We start from the raw sequence: 12750 nt of genomic DNA, 5'->3' as shown, positions 1-12750 counted from the left end.
GTATCCACTTGGAGAATGCTAGTATAACAGTATCTCAAAAAGTTGATGTTGGTATGTACCCTTCCCACCTTTCCTCCTTCCTGTGAAGAAAATAGGACAGTATTCCTATTTCATAGACAAAGAACTTAAGCACAATATACCTACCTTTCTCGAGACAAGCAGAAGCAGGTACAGACACGTACCCAAACTGCAATGTGTTAAACACATCGTCTCCTTTAGCTGTACCACAGCTAGTTTTATCTGCCTTAGAGCTAGGAGAGGACAGAACTGTGCAGAACACATCTGCCAGTCTTACAAAGCTGTATCGAGAAATGCAATTTCCAAGTGCCTGGGGAAGCCTCCCTGAACTACAGCCATCAGTGCAGAGGAGGGTGCTGAACTGCAGACAGAAGGAAAGAAAATTTCTTTTATATATGTTCAGATAGTTTTATATTCTCCTTTTGGGAAGAAATGCAAGAAATCTCAACAGAACAGTCACAGGATTGTTTACCTCATTATTTTGATTTTTCAATTGACCTCTGGATATGGAGAGGTAAGGTAGTATTTTTAGCAACACCCAAAATGGGCAGGAGCCATTTAGTGCTCACAGTCTCCTTTGATTACCTCTCTTGAACAAGGAGAAAAATGTAACAGAGATTCAGGTAAGAAAGAAAGAGACAATGAACCTCAGGCAAGTCATAATAATAACGTAATTAGGATGATTTATTTATTTGCCAGTCTTTGTGGGCTGCTTTGTGCTGACTTCATCCTGTTGCTTTAACCCTTTAGGCGCTGCACCATCTCGGGTCTGCCACTGTAGCGATACATAAGCTTCTCTGTTTCCTTTGCAGCACTGTTTCTGACAGTGGTGGGATTTGAACGGTAACAAAAGCGAAGAAAGGTATTACTTATGCAGGCTCAAAGAACCTGACAGCCTGGGACACAGCTGGCCAGTCACTCCACCTAGATGCCCAACAGAGGGGTGCGGAATGTGTCAAAACACAGCTCAAAACACCACACAAAGGGGTTATGGAATGACATACAGCTTATGCATGGCTATTTTTCTTCGCGGGGGCGGGGAAAGATCTACTGCACTGGAAGGGGAGAACTTAAATCAGGGTTTTCATTTCCAGTTTAATTCCCAGCCCTGTTATTCACTTCCAGCATCTCCCCGGAGAACTCACTTGGGCTCAAACGTTGATAACCCCATTTGTTTTTCTCTCCCCAGTCGAAGAGCCTTCGTCTGGAGACTGGGAGGCGTTGAACACCTGCGGCCTCCACAACTTCCCCGTTCTCCCAAGGGAGCTGCCAGAGTTCCCCCAGAGGCGGGCACGCCTGACGGGAGGCTGGACCCGAAGCTCCCCAGTCCCCACCACGGGCAGCGAGCGACACGCTCGTTCCTGCCGCTCCAGACCCGCCCGGCGGCCCCACGCACAGGAACCTCCCGCCGCAGCACACCCCGGCAGCTCCAGCAGAGTCTCGCCCAGGCTCCGCTGTGCCCCCCGCGCCCGCTGCTCAGCTGCCGCCAGTGCGGCTCCCACCGGCACCGCCCGGCGGCTCTCCGGAGGGGGAGGCCGTGGGGCGACACCATCCCAGGCCCCTGCGGTCCGGGCACGGCACGGCGGGCATAGAACAGCATTGCGGGCACAGCGCCCCCGCGCCCCCTGGGGCAGGGGAGGACCACGCCCCGGGCGCCCGGCGGTCCCTTCGGGCGGCTCCGCCTCCCCCCCGGCCCCGCCCCCGCCCCCGGGACGGGCCCGGCCCCGCGCACGGCCCCCGCCCACCGGGGCAACCGGCGCGCCTCGGTCGGGCCCGGCGACCGCCCGTCCATCACAAGCACGCGGCCTCTCCCGCCGCCGGGGGACCCCCGCCCCCGCGAGGCAGCCCCGTCCCCGCTGGCGGCGGCCCCCGGCCCACGGGCGGAGGGACGCGACGCCCCGTGTGGCCCCGCCCCCGCCCCGCCCCGCCGGAGCCGCTCGTGGCAAAGTCACCGACCCCCGAAGCCCGCCGGGCTCCATCAAACGACGCGGCCCCGCCCGCCGACGTCATGGAAACAACCGCGTCAGCCTCCCGCCCGCCAGTGGCGGCGGCGGCGGGCGGGCAACGCCGCGGGGCCCCGCCCCCGTGGGCGCCGTGCCTACCGGGGCCCCGCCTCCGCCTCCCCCATTGAAGACGCTGCACGCCGGGACCCCCCTTCCTCGGCCGGGCGAGGGGCCCCGGTCACGTGGCCGGCGCTCCGCGGGCGGTGAGGGGGGCACCGCGAACCGGCGGGCGCGGCGCCGGGAGGGGAGGGGGCGGTGGGCGCGGGCAAGTGAGTGACCGCCGCGGGCGGAGGCGGGAGGCGGGCGGATCGCCGCGCTCCGCCCCGCCCCGCCCCGCCCTGCCCTGCCCGGTGGCGCCCGGCTCCTGTAGCGGGTGCTCTGCGGCGCAGGGGCTCGGCGGCGCGCTCGGCACTGCCCGGTGCGTGCGGGGGAAAGCAGGCGGGCGGTCGCCGGGGAGCGGCCGCGGCGGCGGGAGCGCCCGCGAGGAGGGCAAATCGCCGATTCCTGCCGGTGAGGCGACGGGGGCGGGGCGGGCGGTCCGCGCCCCCCCTCCTTCCTCCTCCTCCTCCTCCTCCCCCTCCCCCGGCTCTCCCCGCGCCGGTGCCCCCTCCCTCCCTCCTTCCCTCCCCAATTCGGTCGCCGCTTCCCCCCCCGCCCCCTCTCCCGCCCTCCGCCCGCGGCCGCAGGGCGGGGGCGGCGCGGCGGGGCCGGCCAGGGCGGGGAGCGCGGGGACCTTGTGCGCTCGGCGAGCGAGCGAGCGAACGGCGGCAGGTTCACGGGCGCCTCGTCCCGGCCCCTGGCTGGCTGCTGGTCGGCCCCACGGCGCCGAGGTAAGCGCAGCGGCGGTGTCGGCGGCTCGGGGCGGCTAAGCTCCCGGCTGGCCGGCCGGGGCGGACGGCAGCGTGGCGGCAGGTGCAGCGCTGCTCCGCTTCCCCCGCGGGGCTGCGGGCCGGGCTCGCCAGGGGGATGGCGCGGCCGGAGGGGCTCCGTGCCGCGCTCCCAGGCTTTCGCCGCTTCTCCGCGCAGGTAACCGGAGCGCGCACCTGGACGCTGCCGTGCAGCCGGGGCACGGCGTGACCTTGAGGGCAGCAGATGCGGAGCTGAGCCTCCACGGGAGCGCAGCGCCGCGCCGTCGGGGACCCCGCGGCCGGACACGGCCGGCACGCCACGGCCCCGCAGCCCCCGGCGGGCGGGCGGGCTCACGCCGCGGATTAAGGTGGTGCTCAGCCCCCGCCGCCCGCCGGGTTAAGTAGCCGGGATTAGCCCGCTGCGGCAGCACGACACCGACATCCCTGGCGCTTCTTCGCCGCCCCGCGGGGGCTGGGAGCCCGGCACCCGCCCCCGCGCAGCCTCCCCCGCCGCCTCTCTACGTCCCTCGCCCGCCCGCCCGCCGCGCCCCCAGGGCGGTGTTTTTGGCCGTGGCTGAGTCGTACGCCGCTCTCCGTCGGAGCGGGCGGGCTGATTTGATTTATCGATGCCTGGCCGGGCTGCTCATCGACCGGTGTGCGTGGACGGGGAAGGGATGCGGCATCGCTTCGGGTGCTGGGAAAGAGAAGCCCTCGCGGGCGTTGCTCCGCGGGTGAGCCTGACCCCGCGCGGGGCCGCTTCGCGATGGGAAGCGCCTCTCACGGCGGTGTCATCCTCGTCCTGGCGGTGCGTGTAACCTTTGATGTAGCACCACGTGAGTTTGGGAGCTGGCTGGAGCCTCCGCCGGGGGATGGCTGGCCGCTGCCGAGCGCAGTCGGTGCTCGCCGCTCGAGAGGGAGCGAAGTTGGGCGAGTGTCCGCGCCGCTGCCCGCCCGAGCTTCCCCCCGAGCCCCTCGGTCTGTCGGTAAAGGCTGAGGTCGGAAGGATTTAGGATTTGGGGAGGCTGGTCTCATGGAAAAGCTGACGGGCAGAGGTGGTCTGTGGTCCTGGGGAGCGTTTCCTTTAGTGTGGCGGTGCGAGCGGTGTTTACCGGGGACAGGAGGGGGCTCGGCCTGAGCTCGGAGGCGCGTTTGGAAACCGAGAGCTGTGGGTGAGTCTGTCCCAGGGTTCGCAGCCTGAGGGGCAACGTATTAGCACAGCTGTAACAGGAGTCTGTGCCGTGCTATGAGTGTTCCGTACTCCACATAAATCTTTTTTACGTTTGACTTTTTAAACTCTAGCGGGCGGGTGAAGAGAAAGATGCACAGTAGCAAAATTTCAGTGGCTTTTTTCTTGTCATTTTAAGATCCACATTAGAGAAATCTTTAACTATCCGTTATATAGGGCATTCTTGAATTTGTAAATTCAGGCGCTGAGGCTTTCCTCTCAAGATATGTTCAGAAGGAACTGGCGGTAGTACCTTATGCTGTGTCCGAAACCGTCATTCTGAGAATGTGGTAGCTGGTAGCTGCCCTTACAGTGCTTGAGGGGTGACTAGCTAGGTGAATATTCAACTCATGTGCCTTCTTAGAAATCAAGTTTCAAGTCCACTGTACTTGTGAAATATCCTCCATCATTAGTGGTTGGCAGTCTTGATTTGCTAGGGAATGAAATGAGTGTGCCTTTGGAAAACCACTGCCTGTGGAAAAGCTTCTGCATCTTCAAAACATTCATGGGTCATAATGAATTTGAGTTGAAATAGTGTTTTTTCAGGTGGTTGAAAAGGTGTTTGTTAGATAACTTGGCAACTCCTTGGTTCATGATACAATATTCAGAAGGTGGTAGCTGTAGCTACAGCCAGGGCCATTTTTTTTCCCCGTTTGTTGGAGCATTTCAAGGATTTGTTCCAAACACCACAAATAATGAATTCCAATAGAAGTCAACTTGTGTATCTTTAAACTGTTGGCTATTTTGGCAGGAATAGCTTCCAGTGTACTAGGACTTTAATACTTATGGCATAATGAATGGAAACTTTTGGTGTCAGTGGAAAAAGTGGTCACTGAATTCAGTGAGGAAAGAAAACTTGTACATTTGAATGTGAAATTTTTGGTCTGGAACAGCATCGTGGTGTGGTTCGGTTGATTGGTGTTCCTACTGTTGATCATGGTAACCCACCATGGTTGGATTATTTGATGGAAATGTGGATCCTGTGTTGTATACAGCCACTTGCTGGTCTTCCCAATCAATGCTGCTCAGTGCTGAATTGCAACATTATTACTTCAGTTCGTTCAAAGAAAAATGCTACTTTCTGTGTAGGTTACTAAAATGATACCTGTCAAAACTAATTTTAAAGGAAATTGTGGCTGTGGTCTTTGTATGCACACATATGGTGACTTACTATTGCATATTAAACAGTTGTCTTTGGGAACTTAAAGCAGAAAACAAGACTTGTGTCACAATAGCATTGACTAAACTGTGTACTGGTTTCTTACACAAAGTTGCATTACATACAGATACTGGTATAAGGAAAGGATTTGTGAAGTATGCATTCAGCTAATAATCTGGGAGTGATCCTGCCAATTAAAATGCACTACAGTCTAAAGGAGTTAGTCTCATTTAGAAGGTCACTCTTGTGGACCTCAATATAAAGAACTTCTGTTTGTTTTTGTTTTTTTTACTGTTTGAATTTATTCAGAAAAGAAGAATATGGTAAACGGGAGACAGTCATAAGATGAAGATACTAAGAAGGGAGGAACATAGACTGAATCTGCTGAAGCCACCTCAAAAACAGATGGTTTGGAAGAATTGACTTTGCCAATATTTAAGATTTTAGAGCTGGGAGCTTAATATTAACTGACAAGTTCAAAATGGACCTGGCAAAACAAGTCTCCCTTGACATAAGGGTGGACAAGATAACCTAAAGTATCTTCTAACTCAAATTTCTTCCATTAAGGTAGACTAAATATTAATGGCACTGAGCATTCTTTACCGCTGAAATGTGACCTCAGAAATGTCTTTCAGTGTTTGGACTGTTTATTTCCGTATATGTTCTCTTCTGTTTTTAAAGAGAAAATAATACTAGTGGAGCAAGGGAAGGGATTTGCATTTTAGTCAGAGTTGAAGTCGGGTTTCACTTAGCAAAATTTAATCTAATGCAGAATAACGAACAGCCATTATTAGTCCAGGGCATTTAAAACTGAATATCTTTTGAGAAATAAGGAAGACTGCTTGAATCTGTAAGATTTTTGTTATAGAAATGCAGGCTTACTTTCTTACAAAAGGATCAATAAAACTGCAATAATAGTCGTAAAATTGTATCATCTAGTGTTTGCAACTTGACTTAAAATTAATAATAATAATAATAAAACTTGTTAAAAGTTGCAGTTTGGGAGATAAAGATCTTTCTCTGTAGAGTATTTTAATTAAATATTAGATAAAATCTAGGGATTGCAGTATTTTGCTTAAAAAGCTAAGATTAGCTCTGTCTACTGGCTTGCTATAGTGTGTGCCACAGTCTCGAGTAGGTTTATCTGTTTTTTTAATTCAAACCTGTTAAATTTTCTTTGAAGGCATAATTTTTATTCCTCCTTACAAAATTAACATATTGAAGAACAAGGAAGGCAGCAGACACGAAGTGATGTTGCTGATTAGGAAAAGTGAACCTGTGATGGTTTATGTAGAGAGTGGGTATTTCTCACAAGCATTAAGAATTACTAATCTAATTCAAAATAGATTGTCTTTATAAAGATTAGATTTCTTAACTTTTCAATAACTAATGTTAGTGTTCCCCTAGCTTAGGCTTCAATTAGGTGAAAAGACTGTGTTCACTAGTTGAAAAGCAGAGTGATAAAAAAATAAGGAAGAAAGGATTTTTGTTCATAAAACAGGGCAGTTTCATAGAGAAGATGTAAGCAATGCTAATACACATTATAGAAGGATGATTTCCTGGAGGTAACATGCATCATGAAATCAACAGGCAAAATACTAGACTAACCCATCTTGGAACAGTTATGCCTATTAATACTGAATGTAATTTCAGCACAAGTACATGATATTGTCCAATTTACCTTTTATTTCTAAATTATCAGGCTTTCAAATAGAGTTCATAAAAATGACTTTGTAGTTTTCATGACAAATTTCTCTTTATGTGAGCAGTAACTTTGAGGGATCTGTCTGTTCAAGCTATTCATATTCCAATAAACATTAGGAAGATTATTTCTGCTGCCATTTAAAAATCTTACTCTAAATGACAGATGGTGTTATGGGGGTGTTATTAGTTTAATTTTGGTGAATTGCAAAATAGGCATAAGGCTTTCTCCATTGGTATTTCAAAGGTCTGGTGGGAGAAGAAATGTAAGGAAAATGTAGGAGTCAGTTTGAAAAGTCCAGAAATAGCTCAGAAAATAAATACAAATTCTTTTTGTCCCCTAAGGCATAAAATGTAATATGCTATTACAAGACAGACAAATAACAAAGCTTTACCTTTGAAGGGGAATGGACCGAGGAAGAGAGTATATCTACCTTGGCTGCTGTTTGCAACTGTACTGTGCAGTTAGAGTGCATGGATGCATTTTGAGGATGACAGTTGATAAACTTTGGTGCTGGCCACTCAGTCTAGCTGGTTTTGCCTTATAAAACATGACCAGTCTTAGCACTAGGGGTAGTGCTGGCTTATTGCTGGCAATTTTCTGATGCTACTTTGGAGGAGAGAGTTAGGTAAGTACCTGCATGGCCTCCTACTTGTGATGGACTTCAGTGGTTCACATGTCTCCTTTTTTTCTTCATACTGCAGATGAGCTGGATATTGCCTTAATTCCCAGTGAGCACAGGAAACACCGTGTTCTTAAAACACACTTCTAGGAGCCTATCACTTGTAATCTGCTACCCTTACTTGTGCCCTTATATTCACAGAAAGATAAGGTGGCAGCAGGGAAAACAACACTATTGGGTTCTCACCACTTGGTGTACAGTGTCTGGTCAGAGGAGGCCTGGGATGTACCATACTCTGCATAGTTGATAGCAACAAACCCCATCTGGAGGAAGAAAAGATGATTCAGCCGCTCTGCTTTAAGCAACTAATTTCCTGGGACTCAACCTAAGGTTCACAGTGGTGTGCTCTTTTTCTGCTGATGTCTTCATTGAGACTCAAACTTCAGTATTAATTTTAAGATTTTGAATCAAAGATGATCTTAATCACCTTTATATTACATACACCAGTGAAAGAAAAATCAAGTGCTCTTTTTGCTGGAGAGTTACAGAAGTGCCCGTACATAGAGATCACACAACTTTTTTTTTGCACTTGTTATTTCAACAGTGACTGGTGGCTTGTCCATGTGGTTCTTTCAGGATTGCCTCTGTGTCTGCAAATATAAGGATGTCACTCTCCAAAAGCTTGGAAAACATTTGGTTTTGTATGGTAGGTGTTTTAAGAGATGAGAGTCTTTTAAGTCTTCATCAAAAGATTTTTTTTCTGTTGATATGTTTGATGCTTTTTTAATATCCAAAGTTATGTCAGACTTTTATGATGACCTTCTGGAAATACTGGGTTTATCAGCATAATTCAGGAGACTGTGAGGACAGAATCAACTTCATTTGTAATTTCCTATTTGGCTTGTCACTGTGAGTGTGAAGTTTCATGGGTTGGTTGAGATGGCCTCATGGCTACTTGCATTTCCACCCTGTCTTAGACTACTCAGTAACTCCCCCCTCCTTTGTGCCATCTCTGCCCCTTTGCATCTACTCATTGCACCAGTAGGTGCTTTGTTACAAAATCCTTGGGCACAAACTTGGCTCTCCAAGGTGAGAAGCAAGGCTTGCATTAGGGAAGCAGCACAAGTCTTTGGATTGGTGGTGTGGAAATGGTCCTCCTTGTGCAGTTGTCATGTGAAACCATTCCCTAGAGAGTATTAACCTTTTGACATAGGAGGACTTGAAGCTATTATTCTGACTGTACACGGGAGAGTGGTTGAGTGCCAGCCTTCAACTAAGGATGTTCCAGAAGAGTTAGTGTCTATGCATATGCATCTCTGCACTAAGTATAATATTAAAAATGTTAGAACACATGAGCTATATTCCTAGGTGGTTTCTGATACTACAGTGGAGGAAAATAAAATGTGCTTGTATTGTGTGTCTAGATTTGCTTCCTGATGGTTTTACATAGATAAGACTGAGTAGATAGTAACAAGAAATGGGTGGAAAAGATTACAGGTGTGGTTAGTCCTTAAACTATCTGAGAAAGGGTGGTATTTTTTAATCTATTTTGGTTATTTAGATACAGTAGAGACTAAATCAGGATCTTAATATGCATATTGAGCAGGAGTTTTTCACTTTCATCCAGGTGCTGCTGCAGTTAGCGTTGATATGGCACTTCAAATTGCTTTACGTTGCTTGGGTCTGCAAATTTTTCTTCACTTAGGAATGAAGCTGGTGCAAAATTTCATGGAGCCTATTGAATACAGTGCAAATCAATACTTAAATTAGAGCAGTGTCTAGCAGCCTCATTCTGGTGAGGTTGTGTGAAACATGAAATGATTTAAACTGGCTGTCAGGATCTGTGCCAGATGGCTTTCAAAAATACATAGTTGAGAGTGACAGCTGGGGAGGGTAGGAAAGGTGCTTTACCACTGCTTATACAACTACTTTACTTCTGCTTTATTAATAACGCAAATAGTTTCAGCTTGTGTTCACCTACTTCTACTCTGAAATCCACATAGTTAACAGTGACAGTGATTTTTCACGTTCTAAAATGAGCTTGCTTTGCATAGCGAAACATCTTAACGTCTTCACATCTTCACAGAGTCTGATTTCAAATGTGTTTTGGTAATAGGTAGATCTGGCTGTGGTGACTGCAAATCTAAGGAATTGTTCCTAAATTAGAGCTGTATTTCTAAAGTGAGTTAAGATTTGGTAGTAAAGGGCTAAATTCTCTAGGATTTGAGGAAAGCATGATCTCTTGCTTTCTGGATTTATGTGTGTTGGTTACTATTAGTGGAGTTATCTTTCAGATGGGCAGCCACTCGCATTGCGTACCAGGTTATGGGAACCTTTTGAAGAGCTTTAGTACGCATACACATCCAAAATGAAATACTAGCATATAAAGCAGTGGTACATGCTAAGTCTGCTTGTGAGCGAACAATTCACATATGGCATTCTTTTTCCTGTGTTGATCCTGGTGTTGCTGGGCACTGGACAGCAACTTCTCAAACTGTATTAGCAGAATTGTTTAGAAAAGGTTGTCTTGGTTGTATGAAGTCTTGACACCCTAAAGCTGTGTTGTAAACTTAAGCAACCTCCTAGCACAGGAAGTTGGTTTACCAGATGGAAAAATACAAGGAGTGGATGCTTGAGGGGAGTACTTTTTGTTTTCTGGGAAGATACAATAGTAACATCTTTGGTAGAGTGGGCATCTCCAGAACTGCAATGGTGAATCTTCATAGGCTCCTTCTATTGTCAAATCTAAAGCTACAGAAATGAATATGGAGAATAAAGCTATGTAAATGACCATGGGCAAAATGCTTTGAACTGCATGAAGTAAATGTTACTTTGAGGCAGTGATCATAAAACAGGCCAGTTTCATGCTTCTGTGAGGAGTTGCCAAAGGCCCCTCTTAGCACCATTGAGCTGGCAAAGTAAAAATCCTTCTGATGGACTTTCGTCTTTACTACCGCAGTTGGCAGTAGCTGAAAATGGTGACATGGGGGTAGAACTGCTGTGTGGTCTAAATTCCTGGGTTGAGGGTGAAAAGGAGAGCTGGGGCTGCCTCTGCTGCCTGGCACATCTACCGGTGTAGTGGAGTGGAGGAGTTCTGTAGGAAAGGTATTGGTCACCCTGTGGGACAGGGAGCTTGAGCCAGCTGAAGGGCTCTCCTGTTCTGGCAAGGACTGGCCCATACTGGACTGCTTGAGCAAGAGTGTGACCAGTGGGTTATTGCCCTCAGTCATGCTCTTGAGGCCACATCCAAAATGGTGCCCCGTTTTGCACCTCTCCTGACAGAGAGAGACTGGCAGAGACATCACTAAGTTGATAAGGGACTGTCCTGTGGTGTGTGGGGAGAGGTGAAGAGGGATGGCTTTGTTTGACCTGGAAGGGGGAAGGCTAAAGTGGGACCCTGGTGACGGCTCTGGAGTTGGGGCCTTACAGAGAAGGTACAGATAGGCACTTCTGTTTCCCAGGATGAATGTGGGGGTGTGGAGAAGAGCTTCCATGATCGACTTGAGCTGGTGAGGCCTGTACTGGCTGGAAGGGGACAGTCCTCATCACTGTGTGACCTTCAGGAGGAACTGCAGGTGTTGCTGCTGTCGTCTTCCTTGTCACTGGTTCTCATCTAGGGCTGTCCCCTGACCTTGAGGTCAGGTGAGCGGCAGTGCTGGCGTAGGGCTGTACTTTCTGGCTGTAGCACAGGCTTGGATATTCCTAAACTAACTGTAAAGCCACATCCTTCCTCTTGCATGTGCCTGCTCTGACATGGTAGTGCAGCTGCTTGATATGTGAGTTCAGCCCAGCCGACTGGCAGAGCAATCCTGGCCGCTTACATAAGCATCTTAAAAACTGAAGCTGGTCACTCTGGGCCTCTTCTATTGCTGAAGTGACACAAGCACATCTAAGATGAGATTCATGTAACTATTTTAGATCTTGTCCTAAGTGGCTAAATTTAATATTTTGGTATAGAAGTTATAATGTATCCATTGCCTATTAAAAAAAAAAAAGGCCTGAAGTGCCTGTCTTAAATGTAGGTGTTTCCATTTGGTCAGGTGAATCTTGCATATGATGGGAGGAATGTAAACTTGAACCGTGGAATGCACACAGTCGTCAGAACTTCAGATAGGCCCTCCAGGTGGTGAAAGCAGGGCATGGAGAAGGGCACAATTTCAATATTGACTTCTAAAAAACTCTTGCATCTGCTGCATGCTGTCTGTTACTAACTGTTGAAGTACTAAATCTTGGGGAGTGGTTAATACTGGAATCAGTAATTGTTCAGCTGTGTACTAAATGAAAGGTATTTAGCTTTTCAGGTTAAAAATGGAGATAACAACAAGCCTCTGTAGATCCATAAAGGCAGCTCTAGTAATTTTAAAGTGTAAAGTTCTGTGGAATTTGCTGTGGGCACTTAACTGAGAAGAAGGATTCTTCAAATATACTCAGATTTGAAGGGGCTTTTTGGCCCTTTTCCCCCCACCCCACTTAGTCTATGTAAATGGATCGTATGTTTTAACTTGCTGACTAGAAGCCTAATGTCAGCCTCTCAAATGTAAAGGGTGTTAAAAACATAATTATTTGGGAGATTAACAAGGCTCCAGTTGCAGGATGAATTAGAATTGTGGTATATTTCCTGTAAGTATGGTTTTGTATTTCTTTGACTCAAGTAGGTTCAGTGCAGTTCTGTGCCATGTTTTGAGTTGGTACTTGTTTTGGATTATCTGTATGGTGAGTCTGGTTAGATAACCAGTCTGCTCAAAAACCAGCTTTTTTCCTATCTGGATAAGCTTCTCATATACCTGCAGAAACAGTCACAAGAGACTGCAATAACTTGGAGAAGGGACGGATGATCGGAGTGGTTTGGATGCATCTGGATACTTGATCATCACCATGTTTGTGATGAAAAGTGGCTTTTCTTGCTGTGGTTGCTCTACATAAAATGTACTGAGCAGCCTGGCCAGAGTCCTGGGAGCCAACCAAGCATAGCACACAGATAGAGAACACTGCTGGAAGGAACCCTGATATTCAACAGCAAAACTGTGAGGTGGTCTCATTGCATGCTAGGGGTAAAACAACTATAAAATATCATGTAAGCTCTGTAAGATGGGAACCAGTTCAGAATGGACTGACTTACTAATTTTGTGAATCTACTGTTTGAAAAGCTGAGAAGTGAACACCACTTTCCTGT

General features: G+C 48.5%; 1 protein-coding gene across 7 annotated transcripts in view; it reads left to right on the top strand.

Moving 5' to 3' along the window:
* Positions 1 to 2137: 2137 nt before the first annotated feature.
* The window catches only part of ATP2B1 (ATPase plasma membrane Ca2+ transporting 1), a 62517-nt gene continuing 51904 nt past the window's right edge, over positions 2138 to 12750 (top strand). For 5 of the 7 annotated variants that reach the window (XM_017804364.1, XM_017804369.1, XM_017804368.1 and 2 more), the window contains exon 1: positions 2742 to 2851. The gene's annotated coding sequence lies outside the window, so the exon portion shown is untranslated. Of the gene's footprint in view, positions 2225 to 2455; positions 2532 to 2741; positions 2852 to 12750 lie in introns of those variants that run through there. The other 2 variants (XM_017804365.1, XM_017804366.1) reach the window with 2 other exon arrangements.

The sequence above is a fragment of the Lepidothrix coronata genome, unplaced genomic scaffold, assembly GCF_001604755.1.
Source record: "Lepidothrix coronata isolate B3197 unplaced genomic scaffold, Lepidothrix_coronata-1.0 Scaffold9, whole genome shotgun sequence".
In the NCBI taxonomy this organism is placed as follows: Eukaryota; Metazoa; Chordata; class Aves; order Passeriformes; family Pipridae; genus Lepidothrix; species Lepidothrix coronata.
Note: the sequence above shows the minus strand (reverse complement) of the source record. Positions and strands in the feature narration are given on the sequence as shown.